Source organism: Pristiophorus japonicus, chromosome 6 (genome assembly GCF_044704955.1).
Source record: "Pristiophorus japonicus isolate sPriJap1 chromosome 6, sPriJap1.hap1, whole genome shotgun sequence".
NCBI classification, from domain to species: Eukaryota; Metazoa; Chordata; class Chondrichthyes; family Pristiophoridae; genus Pristiophorus; species Pristiophorus japonicus.
In genome coordinates this window covers 186491049-186509916 of record NC_091982.1, presented here as the reverse complement: position 1 = coordinate 186509916, position 18868 = coordinate 186491049, and the positions used below count along the sequence as shown (strand labels likewise).

At 42.0% G+C, this 18868-nt stretch overlaps 1 long non-coding RNA gene across 1 annotated transcript; it reads left to right on the top strand.

Moving 5' to 3' along the window:
* The first annotated feature begins 1520 nt into the window (after nucleotides 1–1520).
* Nucleotides 1521–14806, top strand: LOC139265327 (uncharacterized). The gene is made up of 3 exons (XR_011593529.1): nucleotides 1521–1572; nucleotides 2214–2297; nucleotides 14220–14806. It is a non-coding gene; the product is annotated as an uncharacterized lncRNA (long non-coding RNA).
* Nucleotides 14807–18868: the final 4062 nt, after the last annotated feature.

The following is an 18868-nucleotide window of genomic DNA, read 5'->3' as shown; positions in this document are numbered from 1 at the left end:
CTCCTCCTAGGCCCTCGGTGTAAATTTTTAGTACATTTATTAATTATCGCCCATTTTCTTTAAGAACCGTCCAATTGGCCCAAGATTCCATTTTTTCACTGAGAATCGAGGTGCAACGGCCATTTTATTCGCTGGGTGGATTTTTTTTTCTTTGGGGGAATTTTTCGGCGTCGATAATCTTGGGACTCTTGGTGGTCTTTTGGGCAGCAATTGGCCACTGGTGGGTTGTTTGGAAATTCTAGCACCTTGTCTCTGAAAATACTTCTATTATAACTTAACTTACCTTCAGACATTACTATTCATCTATTTTGGTTTTAATTTATCACGCACTCTCCTTTTAATCCAAAGAATATGTATTACTTCTTTTTCCATAAGTACATTTCGAAAAGCTCTCCATTTGTCATTTGTACTGCATGTTATCACTATCCTCGCCATTCCACCTGATTTAAGTCTTATCTCCTCGCAAATTCAGCTCTCCTGAAATATGGCACTAACATTGTTATCCACAGCAGTTATCACCTTAAACCTCATAATTTATGATGTGTTGCTAAGATGTTCTCCCACACAGAGTCAATAACATTGCAGGATTACAGCAGGCAAGACCAGAACGTGGGGCCATAAATATAAGATAGTGACTAATAAATCCAATAGGAATTCAGGAGAAAATACTTTACCCAGAACGTGGAACTCACCACCACGAGGAATAGTTGAGGTGAATAGCACAGATGCATTTAAGGAGAATCTAGATAAGCACATGGGGGAGAAAGGAATAAAGAATATGTTGATGGGGTTGGATGAAGAAGGCTGGGGGGATGGATCATGGGGAGCATAAACACTCGTATGGACCTGATGGGCCGAATGGCCTACTTCTGTGCTGTAAATACTTTGTAGTGCTTTGTAAATAATTTCCTTAGTATTCTGTCTAAGATGCTGAACTGGAGAAAAATATGTACGGACCAAAAATAAAAAATTATGGACATATTTCAGTACAGCTCAGGCTATTTCAGTGTAAAATTCTGGTCACAATACTTTGTTGTGTTTATTATCCCAGAATCTGATTCATTATGTGTAATTAATTTGGTTAATTACACTAATTCTAACTAATGAACTATAATAAGCTTTCACAGAGTTCAGTTACAGCATGTTAAAACTAATCTACAGCTTATGTGCCATATTTCCATTTTAGACTTCCAGTTGCATGGATGCTTTATTACTTATGAAGATCTACTGAATGAAAATTAAGTTTATAAAATGTCACACTGCTGTAAACACCATTTGCTTTTATTCTGAAATTTACTATGTTAAATTTGCTCCATTTTAATAGCATATCATCATGGATTGGATATTAGCTAAGTGGCGGGGAGGGGGGAGGGGGTTGATGCTGTTCTAATGTCGGGAAACCCGGAAGTAGGGGTTTCCCGAATGTCCCGAAGCTTTTCACTGTAGGACGTCTTTAAGTTATTTTCTGCACGTTCCCCACCGACAGCCAATCCGAGTGACAGGCTGGAGGTCTGTCTGGCGGAAAATCCTCGAGCACAAGGCTGCAGCCGAGCAGAGCTGAGCTGAGAGCAGGTAGGTCTAGATGAGAGATCGTTGGCAGGGGAATGGTCAAGGAGGGTGCAGGGGTGATGGACAGGTTGCTGGGGGGGTGGGTGCGATTGCAGTGGTCGGATGGGAGCAGATGGCGGTCATGGGGTGGGGCAAAGGTTTATTAGGCAGCCTGTTGGATCTGGAGGAAACACGCCTGCTCCTCCTGGCCCACAAGCAGTGCTGTAAAGACACTTACCTGATGGACTCGGTGCACCTCGCGTCCTTTCACCTGCCGGGTTTAACGTGGCCTGGGAAACTAGCCTTACTCTGGTTAAAAATAGAATCACTGTTAAAATGAAGATACTTAGCCTCATTACAATGTTTAAATAACCAACCTGCTTCCTGCGAGCAGAGTGGTCGCCAACCCCTCGCCCCACCTCTGTTAAAACAGGAAGTGGGCGGGTTCAAGGCGGGTTGAGTACCTGTTTCAGATTTCTGGGTTTTTTTAACCTCCCATCTGAACCAAACCCACCCATTTTGGTGGATTAAAATTCTCCCCTCATGTTTTTCGAGAATTTTTAAACCAGTTTGCTTCAACACTGTATATAGCAATATAAAGCTTGTGTAGACAAATATATATTTTTAATTTTATATTCAGCAGAATTATTTATGATATTTTACAGAGCTGTTTGATTCCTCCAATTTAAAGAGGCAAGGACATCTAATAAGGTATCTCGCAACAGGTTCGGAAACAGGAGCACCCAATGGTGAGACTGTTGTTAGAATGATGTCCTGATATTGTCAATTGTATTTCCTGTTACAAGGAGTTCGTCTTCATGAAAAAGGGTTTGGAAAAATTTGTTGACTTATTTTCAAATATATGACATAATAATCTAAATTATATCAAAACACATCATTATACACTGGCAGATAGCATCTTCATGTTGAAAATAGCGAATGGCTCTCATAAATATTCCTCCAGGATTGGCAATCATTTTTTCACAAGACTCTTTAAGAGAAATGCTTCTGAAACTTTTGGCATATGCTTTTTAAACACAGAAATAAACAGGGATGAGCCCTTCCATAATAAATAGTGTTGCAAAAACCACACCTAGCCTTTTAAGCAGTTTTATTGTGCTGACAGCACAAAATACTCTCAACATATTGCAGAGACTATAATCAAAGTATGAATTAATAGTTGAAACAAGACACACATCAAAGCAGGAAATTAAGCTAGCTAGTTGCACTCATTTATATTTAGATTACATCAACCAATTAAAATCCAAAAGATAAATAAACATGATAATTGAACTGGGGAATATTTTCATGGACCAGCAGAAAAATCACTTAATCATAAGCTAAGGAAGGATATACTTGCCTTGGAGGGAGAGCAATGAAAGAAAGAACGATCACTCGTCTGATTCCTGGGATGAAGGTATTATCCTATGAGGAGAGATTATTTGGACAAGGCCTATATTCCCTAGAGTTTAGGAGAATGAGAGGTGATCTCATTAAAATATATAAAATTCTTAAGGGCCTTAACAGGGTGGATGGTGGGAGGATGTTTCCCCTGGCTGGGGAGTCTAGAACTCGGCAACACAGTTCCAGAATAAGGCGTCAGTCATTTAGGACTGAGATGAGGAGAAATTTCTTCACTCAAAGGGCTAGATTTTCAATTTTTGGCGCAAACGGTAATTTTATGCCAAAATTACCGTTTTCGCTGCGCTACTATTTTTAGGCCTAACTTTTGGCCTTTACGCATTGGTAAAGTTGCCATTGTATGACAATTCACAGTGCAAACCGTGAGTTTCGGCACCTTTAGTTCGGTGCCAGTAGCGCTGCGAGAGAGGCCTTGGGAGGGGGGTGGGAAAACAACAAAAAAGTGCCTTTCCAGCACCGCTTGTGGGTCAAGAGGAGCAAGAGTGCTTCCCCCGGACCACCAAGCTACTCTGTAAACCATCCCACGATCCAACACCCTCAATCCGCTGACCCCCCTCCACTATGATCAGACCACCGATGTTCAATCCTCTGCTGATCGACTCACCTCTCGCCATCCGATGTCTACCTCTGGTGTCCATCTTCCCCCCCACACTGCCCAATGCCAGAGGTCCAACTCCCAGCCTGATGTGAATGTCCAACAACCCCCTCCCCCGATATCCAACTCACCTCTGCTCCACTCCCTGACTACATCCAGGAAACCAATTTGAGAAATGTAAATTCAGCAGGACCTCCGGAAACCCGTATTTCCAAGTTTCTTGGCTGCAATGCTCAAATTGCTGCTGTGCATTGAGGCCTAATCAGCACTTGGTGCCCCATAATGTGGAGCCAAAGCACCTGTCATATACCCATCATGCTCAAGGCCCCTTATGGTCCGAAATTATTTAAATTAGGTGTTGGCCCCAGAATGTATATGAAGCGCCTTAACAACATTCCAGACACTCGAGGGCCAATTTTAACGGGGCAGGAATCGAAGGTGCTAGGCCGAACCGACCAGCCTCGTGGAGATTTGAACTCTCGGGCCTTATTTGCATGTCCTGATTCTGACTGCCATCTGAAGCTGGCAAGAATGACGTCACCGCTGTCAGGGAGAAGTGGGGGTGGGAGTCAGGTCGCTGCCAGGGCCCACAGAAATGGTAGCATAAGTATGGTTTGGGGGCAGTGGGGGATGATCTGCAAGTAAACCATATTATCTTATAATGGCAGTTTAATAAAAGAATTTGCCATTAACTTTATTCACAGACATAATACACTCTTGCACAGGATTTTCTCTGCTCATGAATTAATCAGACTAGACAAGAAAATTACCCTCTTTAAATTATTTCTAAGCTCATGCTATTAGCAAGCCCTTAACAAGGTGTTTTTTTTCATTTACTTATCAGCACTTTACAAATACAAGGAAATCACTTTTAGAAAATTTTTGAAAACAGATTTCCATTTTTTTCTTTCTATCTTTATTCTTCCTTCTCCATCTATTTCAAAATGGTTTACAGTCACAAGGAAAATATGCTCCAATAATGTTTAAATCATTTCTACAATTGCTTTTTAATATCAGTCTGAAACAGATGAAATATACAAGTCTTGATTCAAATCACTTTTACTTAAGTTTGGAGATTCGGCACTAAAACCATGAGCCACAGCTTCAGACCATAAACTCCGTAATACAGGAAAGAAGGAATGGCATTAAAAGTACAAAGAACAGAGACACAGACCTCCCTAGGGTGGTTATATACCTAGCAGCTAGCCACCAGTCATTTCTCCTTCCTGAAACCTCCTGCCCTGAATGTGTGAGAGTAAATGAGTAATAGCTGGAGTCGAGCCAGAATAATTGGCACAACCATCCATATCCATGATGATATTCTCGGTATCACATACCATCTGCACATTTACTGTGTGAAGGTCTCTTTGGTTATTGTGGAAAAATCTTTTAATAGCAGGCTCACAGATGTATGTGGGCATAGGCGATAGCAAGCTTGATATAGGTGAGATCAGTGATGGCAAAAAAAAAATCCCGTCCTGTTCTTAGAAGTTTGTAATATGTGTCTTGGAAAATAACTTGAGAAATAGCTTTAGGCATTGTTAACTGGCTGCTCCCCAAGGTGCTGCTCTCGCTGGGGTCTGGAAAATGCTGATAGAATAAAAGGGAGTGCAATGTTCAACTTCACAGCACGATTAGTGATCACATGACAACAAATAAAAATTCTTAGCTCCTCCCACAGGTAGTCTTCAAAAGATGTAAAAGTCCCCCCAAAACTCTGTGTGCAATTATGTTTTTCGGTTTGAATAAATATTTATGAAATTTTAAGTGTTAAACCATTTAGAGGTCTGAAGACATACTGAGATATTATGTATAATGCAAAGTGAGTGACATGCCTTTCCCCAGCAAACTTTGTTTACTGAGAATTTGTTAGCATAGCTCTAAGTAAGTTCTTTTTGGTGTGAAGTAATGTTTGCAGTTTGTTGGAAGCATTTTTTGATTGAATATTTAAAACAGTCCATTAAACCCTCACTGACCTGCTTTGGCTGTATGTGTTCTTGGTTCGTAAAGAACTGCAATGCTCTTGTTATTTCACAGGAGGAGACCAGTCACTCTAATCTAAATATACAGGTATATATTATTGACTTCCCCAAGGCATTCTGTTGAACTCAAGGTTATTTTCCTGTCAGTTTTGATGGTACAAAGTGGTTGGCAAAGTTTTTTAATGCACCAGTGGGAGACTAGCACACCCTTGTCGTTTAGCTATTTAGGAGCAATTAAAATCTTTCCTGATTTAATTTCAATTTCCATTTAATGTGCTACCAAATGAAGCATAAGCCAGTTAGCCCTCCAGTTGATAGATTTTGCTGTTGCAAAAGAATTAACAAAATTTCAAGGTCAGTTAACATGAATAATTATTCAAAGTCCTTTCATTTTAAACATCGCTTTAAACATTTGATAATAGCCAGACTTGCTGCACCGGCTGTCTTTTTCCAAAGATGGCATTGTGAACACAAGATTTGCAGTTGATACTTCGCAGGCATCTGAATTCCAAAAGTTGCCCTGTTCTAAATCAAACTTTTTAAAGACTTCTGACTGTGACAGGTGTTAGTTTTAATTAAAAACCTTTGCTTTTCAGTGTTGGGTTTCACAGTTGCTTTAAAGAAGTTTGAATTTTTCAGGGCCCATTAAGCAACTCAGTAACACTTAAAAAAAAACTCTATTATGTAACTTGCATTTTATGTCTATAATATTCTGCATAATATTATTTTAAACATTAATGGTGCCTGATAGTTGCACAATTTGCTTTACCAATGCATCTGCCTATTTTAGAATTAACTGCAGTGAAATAACACTGAAGCTATTTTGTATTCAAACAATGCTGAAATAGGTGCTAGTTTGGTTTCCATGATCACTTAAAATTCATAATGTAATCTTTACTTCACTCGTAAAGTTGGACTACTTATGAACACTTAACATCAAACATTATACATGTTATTTATTGCTCAAAGAAAGCTTCAGAAATAGTAAAGTCCAAATGAAGAATAAACCAGTTTGCCCTCCAGTTAATAGATTTTTCTGTTTCAAAAGAATTAACAAAATTTCAAGGCCAGTTAACATGAATAATTAGACCAAGTGCTATCATTTTAAACATCAGTTTAAACATTTGATCATAGCCAGACTTGCTGCACCAGCTGTCTTTGTAGTAAATCTTGCAGTTTTAGCGAAAAATGCTGCAGAAGAATTTACGTAATTTGTGGTCAATGGCAAAGCAAAAGAGTCCGCCGCTGGCCCCAAATTAAGCTTCCCTCAAAGATCTTGCATTCTCTGTAGCAAGAAATCTGGCTTATCCGACGTGCAATTGAAATCAACATAAGCTATTGAGGATTCCCAGCAAAGAGCTGCTGTGATGTCAACAAGCTATCGAAGTCGCCAATCAAAACGCAGAATTCTCACATACAGTCAACCAGGAAGTGAATAAGTTCCTTTTGATTCTAACTTTTTAAAAATGTTAGAAAGAGCAAAACAAAGATTGGGGCTCTCACGTGAGGAAAAGGCAAACCTGAAATAAAGATGAATAAACTTAAAAAATACATATTTTCATAAAGTTCCTTAAAAATTGTAATTTTTTATTACAATCGATAAATTTGATATGCAACTCAATTAAAATTCGTTTTTCAAGGCTATAACCTTTGTTTAGCAGTCAATACGCTGTGAAAACCCCATTTACATCTAATCCAAAAGTGTCTAACTTTTAGTGGGGTATTTAACAGCGATATTACTGCGAAAGAGCCAAAATTCTCATCAGTTTCCCTGATTTGAGAGATTTCACTGATTGCGGGCACTGTGAGGGGGACAGGGGCACCTCAGCACAGCCTGTGGAGGAGCAGTGAAAGACAGACAGCATCTTGAGGATTTCCACGTTAGGCTGAGCATGTGCTAAATCCTGAAGTTGCGGTCAGTTTCAAAAATGAAATAACGGCGAACGCTGCCAGTTCACCACCATCAGGGCCATAAATTCCAGGCCATTGTATTCTATTTGCAAACAACCAGAGCGTAGGAGGGACAGAGCTATTAACCTGTCCACAACCTTCATCAACCTCACTGCAATTAAGTACCAGGATATGTATTTCTGCAATATGACTCACCTCTGGAATGTTTCTTCCTCTGAGATGGAGCTCTTTGCTGCTATGTAGTGCTGATTCTTATACCAAGCCAAGAGCTTATGAGTCTCACCTAGTGAGGATAGGTCTCTGTATAGAAGTTCCATATTACCACTAAAACTATTAGGCTACTTCACTACACAATCACAAGACGATATATAATAATCCAAGTTGAGTCTAATTTGGAAATCTTAAACCAGATATAAGTACATAGAATCTTACAGCACAGCTGGAGGCCACTCGGCTCATTGTGCCTGGGCCAGTCTTTGAAAGAGCTATCAATTAGTCCTACTCCCCTGCTCTTTTCCCATAGTCCTCCAATTATTTTTCTTTTCAAGTATATATCCAATTCCCTTTTGAAAGTTAGCATTGAATCTAGTTAGTATTGTTATACCCATCAAGAAAGGATGATGTTATACCTATCGGGAAAGGATGAGCAGGCTGGGTTTCTCTTTTCTTGAAAAGAAAAGGCTGAGGTGACCTAATAGAGGTCTTTAAAATTATGAAAGGTTTTGATAGAATAGTCACAGGGAGAGTGGTTTCACTTGTAGGGAAGAGGCCATCAATATAAGATAGTCACCAAGAAATCAAATAGGGAATTCAGAAGAAACTCCTTTACCCTGAGAGTGGTAAGAATGTGGAACTCGCTACCACAGGGAATGGTTGAAGCGAATAGTATAGATGCATTTAAGGGGAGGCTAGATAAGCATATCAGGGAGAAGGGAATAGAGGGTTATGCTGATAGTTAGGTGAGGAAAGACGGGAGGAGGGTTGAGTGGAGCATAAACGCCGGCATGGACTGGTTGGGCCGAATGGCCTGTTTCTGTGCCGTATATCCTAAATAATCCTATGAATCTGCTTCCATCACCCTTTCAGGTAGTGCATTCCACCTCATAACAACTTGTTGCGTAAAAATATTTCTCCTTATTGCCCACCTGCTTCTTTTTCAAAATGATCTTAAATCTCTGTCCTCTGGTTATCAATTCTCCTGCCAATGGAAACAATATCTTTGTATTTACTCGATCAAAACCATTCATAATTTTGAACACATCTATTAAAACTCATCTTAACCTTCTCTGCTCTAAGGAAAACAATTGTAGTTTCTCCACATAACTGAAGTCCCTCTTCCGTGGTACTATTCTAGTAAATCTCTTCTGCATCCTCTTCAAGGCTTTGACATCCTTCCACAAGTGTGGTGCCCAGATGTGGAAACAACAGGGTGAATTTTAACCCCTAAAAATGAGTGGGTTGGGGACAGGAGAGATGTAATTCTTTTTACATCTCAAACCAATCTCAAGCGGCCTCCAACCCGCCCAATTCCGGGTTTAACGGAGGCAGGGCAGCGGGCTGGCAGCCCAACCTCTCCCAGGAGGTGGGTTAGTTATGTAAATATCATAATGAGACTGGGTGCCTCACATTTAACTTTCCTTAGAGGTTTAACCCTGGCCAACCGGGTTTCTCAGAATTCGGGAAACCCGGCAGCTCAAAGGAGATGAGCACAGCTTCGGGGGAAAAGGTAAGTTCCTTTACAGCACTGCTTGTGGGTCAGGAGGACAGGGGTGCTTCCTGACCCCACCAGCCCCCCAAACTTACCTGCTTCCCTGGAATTGGACCCCCCCCCCCCCATCCAAAGAAACCCCACGAATAGGGATCGGATGCCACCCACCCCAGTGCTCCCACTAGCAGCTGCAGGCTTCTTACCTGTGGCTGCAGCTGTGGCCTACTTCAGAGTGCTCCCCGTCAATCAGTCTGACTTCCGGGCGGTGATCCAGTCAAATAAAAATACACGCTGTGGAATTAAAACTCCGCAGCTTGTGGGGAAACCCAGACTTCTGGGTTTACTGACCGAAACTCCATCCTCTCGCTCAGAACACCCACCCATCAATATCGGGGCCGATAGTTCAGCCGAGGCCACACCAGTGAGTTTTAAGGGTTTAGCATAATTTCCTTTCCGCTAATAGCTCAGATCCAATATGCTTTTTTTTTAAACTAGACCTGCTACCCTCAAAGATTTGAGTATGGGCTAGAATTCAGCAGAAGTTGGCACTATTGGAATAATTTTCCACATTTGCATTCCCAGCTCAAGCAGCATATGTTTGCATAACACATCAGCAGATTGGACATGGAAGGTCATGTACCTTATATGTCGCTTGCCCAATTTTCCACCCATTCATTTAAATGGACAGAAAACCAGGGCAAGCTGTTCAACAGGTGCTTCATCCTTCACACCCAATATTCTGATGTGCAACCATGATGTGCAATGCTTTGTAACAGGAATGAGAAAAAGGAAAACCTTGAAATGCATTATCAGAGATGGTGGGGTACATGTTCAACTTGCCGTCAGGTGTAGCTGATTTAAGCAACCACCTAATTTTCATTTCCCCAGAACTCCGTGCCTCTGATTCTGGCCACATGCATCTCCCCTCCCTTTGCCTCACCATTGGCAGCTGTGCTTTCAGCCATCTATGCCCCATGCAGTGGAATTCCTTCCCTACACCACTCTGCCTCTCCACCTCCCTCTGCTCTGACAAGACCCTCCTTAAATCCACCTCTTTGTGCAAGCCTTTGGTCACCTTTCCTAATATCTCCTTCTCCATCAATTTATGCCTGAGTACACCTTTGTGATGCACCCTGAGATATTTTTCCACATCAACACACTTTATAAATCAAAGTTGCTGTTGTATATTTTAGTTTGAAATGTGAAATTCCATTACCATGGGTGAAATGAGCAGCAAATCATGACATACCTGTTAAGAATCTTCAACATTTCTGAAGGAGCTAATGCGCCACTTAAATGGTATAAATGTCAAAAAAAGTTTATTTATCCAGTTGTGGAATGTGCAATATTTGTACGAAATGGCTCAATGTCAAATTCAAAAAGTCTGTTTTACAAGCCAGTCACTGCATACATCGTGAGCTGCCATAACCATGCATTTGAAGAATCTACATTTATCACAGCGTTTTGAAGGCACTGTCAACATGTCCTTATTGAGAATGAAAATCGGCATTATCTCCAAGTGCCACTTCAAACCTCATGCATCCCAACATTCCTGCAAGTGATTGACATTACCACTAGCGATGTCTCCGCAAGATCCTGCAAATCCCCTGGGAGGACAGACGCACAAACATTAACGTCCTCATCCAGGCCAACATCCCAGGCATTGAAGCACTGACCACACTTGATCAGCTCCATTGGGCAGCCCACATAGATCGCATGCCAGACACGAGACTCCCAAAGCAAGCGCTTTACTCGGAACTCGTCCACGGCAAACGAGCCAAAGGCAGGCAGAGGAAATGTTACAAGGACACCCTCAAAGCCTCCCTGATAAAGTGCGACATCCCCACTGACACCTGGGAGTCCTTGGCCATAGACCGCCCTAAGTGGAGGAAGTGCATTCGGGAGGGCACTGAGCTCCTTGAGTATCGTCGCCGAGAGCATGCAGAAATCAAGCACAGGCAGCGGAAGGAGCGTGCGGCAAACCAGGCTCCCCACGTACCCTTTCCCTCAACGACTATCTGTCCCACCTGTGACAGAGACTGTGGTTCTCGTATTGGACTGTACAGCCACCTAAGAACTCATGCTAAGAGTGGAAGCAAGTCTTCCTCGGTCCCGAGGGACTGCCCATGATGATGGGTGGGAATTGTTGCAATATTGGGAATTTCAGCCTGCAAAATGCAGCAGTGCCATTCACTTACATAAGGAAAAAAAGAAAATAGGAGCTTGGTTGCAGCATTTGGGTAAAGAAAGAGGGGAGGAACAAGGATGAGCACTTTTGGAGAGGAGAAGGGGAAATGAAAAGAAGCCAGAAACAAGACTTTAGGGGGGAGGAGAGCACATAGAAAGCTGCAGCATCCCTTTTGAGTAGGAAGAGGTGAGAAATTGAGAGCATTATTTTTATTGGTGGAGGGTGGGTGGGGGTAATGGGATTTGCTTTTGAGGGGAGAGAGGATCATCATTAACTTATGGAAGGGAAGGAAGGAGATTACCAGCATTAACTGCAGAGTGTTGCCTGAACTAGATGAGGAAGAAGATTGTCAACTTGAACCAGAGAGGGAAAAGAGGTTTGTCAGGTAAATTGGGGGAGAGGGAGGAAAGTGCCTGCTTGAACGAGGCGACATAAAGTGCCACCATAAACTTAAAGAAGGGGAGATGAGAGACTGGCTGAACTGAGATAGAAACAGTGACATGACAACAGAGGACCAGGTATTATATAATTGCAAATTGTCTTTGTTGTCCGTGCCTACCTTTCCCGCATTTCCATGTTTGAATCTTTCTGCGCCTGCCACAGTACCGAAGCAGCTCTCGTCAAAGTCACAAATGACATCCTTTGTGACTATGACAAAGGCAAACTATCCCTCCTCATCCTTCTTGAATTGTCTGCAGCCTTGACACAGTTGACTACTCTATCTTTCTCCAACGCCTCTCATACAGCTGGGTGGGACGGCACTTGTCTGCTTCCATTTTTATCTAGCCAGAGAATCGCCTGCAATGGCTTCTCTTCCCACCTGCCCCCACACTGGTGTCCCGCAAGATACTATTCTTGGCCCCCTCCTGTTTTTCATCTACATGTTGCTCCTTGGTGAAAACACAGCATCAGTTTCCATATGTACGCCAATGACACCCAGTTCTACCTCACTACCACTTCTCTCGACCCCTCCACGGTCTGCAAATTGTCAGACTGCTTGTCCAACATCCAGTTTTGGATGAGCAGAAATTTTATCCAATTGAATATTGGGAAGACCGAAGCCATTGTTTTCAGTCCCCGCCACAAACTCTGTTCTCTAGCCACTGACTCCATCCCTCTCCCCAACGTCTGTCTGAGGCTGAACCAGACTGTTCGCAACCTTGATGTCATATTTGACCCTGAAATAAGCTTTTGACCACTTATCCGCAGCATAACTAAGACCGTCTATTTCCACCTTTGTAACATCGCCCGTCTCCGCCCTTGCCTCAGCTCATCTGTTGCCGAAGCCCTCATCCATGCCTTTGTTACCTCTGGACTTTACTATTCCAATGCACTCCTGGCTGACCTCCCACATTCTATCCTACGTAAACGAGAGATGATCTAAAACTTGGCTGCCATGTCCTAACTCGCACTAAGTCCCACTCACCCATCACCCCTGTGCTCGCTGACCTGCATTGGCTCATGGTTAAGCAACGCCTCAATTAAAAAAAATTCTCATCCTTGTTTTCAAATTTTTCCATTGTCTTGTCCCTCCCTTTCTCTGTAATCTCCTTCAGACCTACAACACCCCGAGATGTCTGCACTCCTCTAATTCTGCCCTCTTGAGCATCCCCGATTATAATCACAAAACTATTGGTGGCCGTGCCTTCGGTTGCCTAGGCCCTAAGCTCTGGGATTCCCGGCCTAAACCTCTCTGCCTTTCTACCTCTCTTTCTTCCTTCAAGACGCTCCTTAAAACCCACCTCTTTCCTGCCCTAATTTCTCCTTATGCGGCTCGGTGTCAAAACTTTTAATCTCATAATACTCCTATGAAGCGCCTTGGGACGGTTCACTATGTTAAATAGTAATAGTAACTGAACAGTTTGGTCTGAGACAGCACCAGGCCAAAGGTAAGTAGTCACTAAATTTGTTCTCAAGATAATATAAGGAGACTGCTGTATTACACCAGCCCCTTCCTTCCCACCATCTCCTCATTTGTATTTCGGCTGGCATTGTGTAGAATGGTACTTCGAGCACAGGAGGTTGTCTGAAAGAGCAATGATTAATCTGGATAGTGAATGAACTCTTGCTTTCTGAATATTTTGACACCTAACCTATATAAAGGTCTCTTCCATTATAAAGAAAAAAATCTGTGATTAGCTAGATAAAGGTTGTCTCGAATTATCCACACTTAACAATTTGAAATATTACAATTTCTAATATGTTAACATTTATATTCTATCCAGACAGTTACACAATTTATCATATCCACAGAACTGAGCCAAATTACAGCATCTACCTAGGCTCTCAGTAGCCGGCAGGTTATAGTGTAACTTATTTATAATGATTGCCATCTATTCTTACTTAAACAGACTACTTACACTATTAGATATCAATCTAAATCCTGTTTTATTGGAAAAATGATATAACAAGCCTTTTCTTTTATTTGCATGTTGAAGTTCCATTAAATAGTGTTTTATAAGTTTTGTAAACAATGTGAGAATATTTAGAATATGTCAATCTTAAAATGTTCTAGTGAAGCTTTGAATAACTTACTTTAGATATTAATAAGTCTAAAGAAGAATCATTATTTTAAAACATTTCCACTTTTATAAATTTTCCATAAACCTCTCTGGTGTTTTCTGACAGAGCATGCATAGAACTATTAGCAAATTATATCATGGCACTTTTGTAGTATACAGCCAAATTAGCAAACCATACATAGAATTATTATAGAGCGATGTTTCTTTAGCATCACTAATACTTCAGTATCTATTTCAACAAAAAACATTGATGTACAGTGATATCTGGTAATTAGTTTACTTCTGGGTAATAATTCCATCCTCTACAAAATATAAAAAACTTTTCTTTTCAATATCCTTTCAGGTACTGTTTGAGAAGCATTATAATGAAAGCCAACATACACCATATTGAATTACTGACTTTCTACAATTACATGTTACTGATGTCATTGCTATCTACCTGTGAACACAATTAAAGACAAGCATTAGAGGTAGTTTTGTTTTCATACTCTTTGGCGAATGGCAACTTACACTTGGTGTGCTACAAAGCCCTTTTTGAGATTACAAGTACAGCTGAAGAGAGTTCTCTATAATTACATCAAAAGGAAGACACCTGACAAAAGAATGTTCTTACAAAGTGCTGTTGACAGAAATGGTCACAAAATTCTTTGGTTTGAACCTATAATTACTAGTCTTCATATTCACAACTTCAAAGGATATAAATTTAAAAGATTGGGGCGTAGTATCATCATATTGAAATACAAGAGTCAGCTGAGCAGTTCTGCCTTGATAAACTGTACCTGTGAAATGTAAGCTACAGTGGTGGGGACGGCCAAGTTTTAACAATATGCCTCAGGCATACCCCTGTGTCTCATCATGCATTCAGTTTGATAAGATCGACTCTGGGATACTTGGTGGTGTTATAGAAAAGTAACATAATCTACTGACAAAAGATACCTATTCTGTGAATTTATCACTTGTAAAAGACCCAGAGATCAGTTGCTAAAAACTGACAGCTTCATTTCAATGCTTTCTAGCTTTCAAGGCAATGAATACATGCAATGAGTCATTTTTGCATGTAATGATGCCAAAGGCATTCAGTTTGTAATAGTAACAGTTTGTGAATGTGATTAATTCTGAACTCTGACATAACTGACAACTGGTTAAGGTAGTTATGCTAAGTGTTACTGAATTTTTTTTGAAACCAATTTTATGGCTGTTCTCAAAATCTCAGTAAAAATATTCAATATGCTGACGGCTCAGTAAGTTTGTTTAGTGAGTAACGGAGCAATACATACAGGGGAAGTTCCAGGTGTGATTTCTTCTTTGTGCTGCGTTAGCTAATCTCAATTGGGTTAGTGCTGGGGTGCTACAATCTCCTTCCTGATTGCTATCCAGAAACCCTGCTGGAAATATGAACGTGCGGACACTGAGAGTGGATAGAAACAAACTCATTTATTCATTCAAAGGATGTGGGCCATGCTGGCAAGGCCGAATTTATTGCCCATCCCTAATTGTGATCATGACGTACACATCCTGGGAAATATTGGGAAAGGACCATCCAATGAGCCATATCCTGGCAACAAAAAAGTGACTTCAGGTGAAGTGTTGAAAATTTTGTGAGATAAAATATTTCAAATATCTGAATTATCTACCTATAAATGCTTGTGTTTTTCACAAATAATATATACATTTTCCATGCATGGAATTCTGTGATTCCACTGCAAAAGACATTCCTAAAACGGGGAATGATTTTGCTATTTTAGGTTTGGATTATGCTCCCAGCAGCAGTGTTCCAGTGTGGCATGAATTCAACCCACCCCTCTTATACCCCAGGAAACCCAACCCATTTTTCTGTATTGGGCTTCATCACCCATGCTTGTTGGGCTCCTGCCAGCATTCCTGCCACCAAGATGGAGCCTGCCTGTAAAATCCCAGTGGTACTGCAGCAGGACCACCTGCAATCTTTATTTTCTCTAGGGAATCAAGTTCATTTCCATGGTCTTGAAATTAAGCTGTCTAAATATTAGGAGAAGAATGTTTAACAGACTTGTATGAATTTCAGACTAACTGGAGAGAAAAGCAAACAATTAACCTGTTTAAAATTAATGGGATAATGTCTCCGTTAAAATAGTGGAGAAAGGAATTTCATTTGAACATGGTAAACATTAAATGCTAATGTTCGTATAGTATAATTTAAAGCCCTAACAGTCTTTTTGGCTTAGATACAAAAAACATTGTTGGCTCTAAAAGAGTGTGTGAGTGAATGAGTGAATAAGTGAGTGAGTGGACTCACTGGACATCACTTGACTTGGGCGACAAACCTTTTTCATGTTTCTACTCCGGTTGACTGATAAATAGAAATTACAAATAATATAGTAATCATCACATACATGCATAATACAGGAGTGCATTCTTGTGGATTTTCTGCTAAGTAAGGATGTATGACTCAAAGGTGTGTAAAAATAGCAACATTGTTTAATCACGAACATGAAATGCTGGTAACACTCAGCAAGTCAGTCAGCATCTGTTAATTTTGGACTCTCCATCAGAACATATTAGCAGTGGCACTGCATATCCTACCATGCACAGCATTTACTGTCATGGCACGTCATAGCAAAGTTACAGGAAGAAGAAAATCTCTACAAATAAAATGCTAACGTAGGTATTCTGAGGTCGAAATTGCCCTTCACCCCTTCACTCTGCAGGCCCTTTGGTGGCCACCATGGGGCCACCAGGGAAACGATCGACCGGGCCAGCAACCTGGCACCCAAAACTGAGTGCCGGGTTGCATGATGCCGGACCGGTCGATGCGATGGCTGCCATTGTCAGGCCGACGCAAGAGTCTGGAGACAAATAAAAATGGCGGCCCGGGGCACTAAACACCTCCCCTTTAAGGAGCGCCCCAGTGGCAGTCGTTCGCCATTTTCACAACCCGCGAAGCTGGCGTTGACATCTGCCTGCGCCAGTCTCGCGGCCCGTGGAGCAATTTCCCCCATAGGATGCCAAGGGGTCGGCATGGGGCAGTGAGCGGTTGGCGTGCACGGCGATGACATCATTGGCGATTGCGAGCCGGCTCGGTGCGCTAATCGCGGGGCGTGGCACAGCCGAGACAGCGTCCCCCAAATGTCCATGTCAATTTCATTGGAGCGCCCTTCCCTCGGGCTAAAACGCCATTACGCCCTGTTAGCGCCTCTCCCCCACCCCGGGAGTGCTAACGGGGCTATATAAATGGGTAATTTCGGCTTGATAGTTTATGTGAAGAGAAAACTATAAGGGCCCGAAATTGGCCCGAAATTGGTCAATACATAAGGTCCACCCACTTCTCGACGGTATGCCGGTGGTGCATGGTTTCGAAATTGGTCGATTTTTTCCCGGCAGTATGTCGGCAGTATGCCAGTGACCTGCAGTAGGTAACATAGCAGTCGATCCAGATCAACTTTCTTTTCGATAGATGGTGCAGCACTGAACTGCGCATGCGCGGTTTTTTTCTCGTTTTTTTCACAGAAGCGTTTTACCTGCAATTTCGGGGGTCAGGGGTCACCCGTGCATGCGCAGTGAGTTGAAGTCGAGGGTGAGAGATTGGGAAGGAGCAGCAAGCTAGATGACGGTCAGTTATTTTAAAAACACATTGCAGAGTTAAAAAATATTCATAACAAATTCTACAGTTTGAACAATAATTTTACATATTTTACAAAGCAAAAATCATAACAAAATTAATATAATAGAAATGTTTAAAAAAAAAAAGTCGAAGCGCTGGAACGTCAAAAAGGACAGGAGGTTGAGGGTGCCCACCTTCGATGAGACGCAGTTACCTGCCCTTTTGGAGAATATTACAGAGAGGTACTCTGACCTAATGAAGGGTGGTCATGGAAAGTCCCCCCCCCCTGTTGCGTATACAATAACTCAATAGGCTTAGTTCCGTGAACTCAATCAGGTGCGACCTGACTCTACTTTATTAGCTCTCAAAGTCAGGGTTAAACATGGAGGCTTTCTTTATATACAAGGGCTGCACGTGTGTGTCTGTGGCCCAATGATCTCCGACGGTCGCTCCCCCTGGTGGCAGGTAAACCCAGGCATACATAAATTACATCATTCCCCCCGCAAGATCTTGGTATCAGTCCTATTTACAAATTGAGATGGTCCGGGGCTTTCCACTCCCTAGTTGATCGTCTCAGTTCAATTCCAGATCTGGGTGAGCTCTCCGAGTTATTCATGGCTTGAGGCTGGGTAGCTGATCTAATGGGAGTGGCAGTGTCCATGTCGGGGATTGAAGGTCCAGATTCATTGACAACAGCAGGGTCTTCTGATGGCTGAATATGAATCGGTTGGTCATTGATGGTGTCTTCTTTAAGCTGTTCCGGTTCGTCTGTGTGCCGCAATTTCATCTGATCAATGTGCTTCCTGAATGTTTACCCATTAGTGAACCTGACAATAAGAATCTTGTTACCCTCCTTGGCTGTAACAGTGCCAATGATCCACTTGGGGCCTTGACCATAATTTAGCACATACACAGGATCATTAATAGAGATGTCGCGTGACACGGCAGTGCGATCATGATACCACTGCTGATGTTGATGTCTGTTTTCAACGTGATCATTAAGATCAAGGCGGACAAATGAGAGCCTGGTATTGAGTCCTCTCTTCATCAACAGTTCAGCAGGGGGGACCCCGGTAAGTGTGTGGAGTCTCGTCCTGTAACTAAGCAGTATGCGTGACAAGCCAGTCTGCAAAGAACCGTGAGTTACGCATTTCAGTCTCTGCTTGATGGTTTGCATGGCCCGCTCTGCTTGACCATTGGACACAGGTTTGAATGGTGATGACCTTACGTGCTTGATACCATTGAGTCTCATAAACTCTTGAAACTCCAAACTCGTGAAGCACGATCCATTGTTGCTCAACGATGTTGGGCAGACCATGAGTGGCGAACATGGTACGAAGGCTCTCAATGGTGGCTTGGATGTGCTGGATGACATGATTACACATTCTATCCAGTTGGAATACGCATCCACC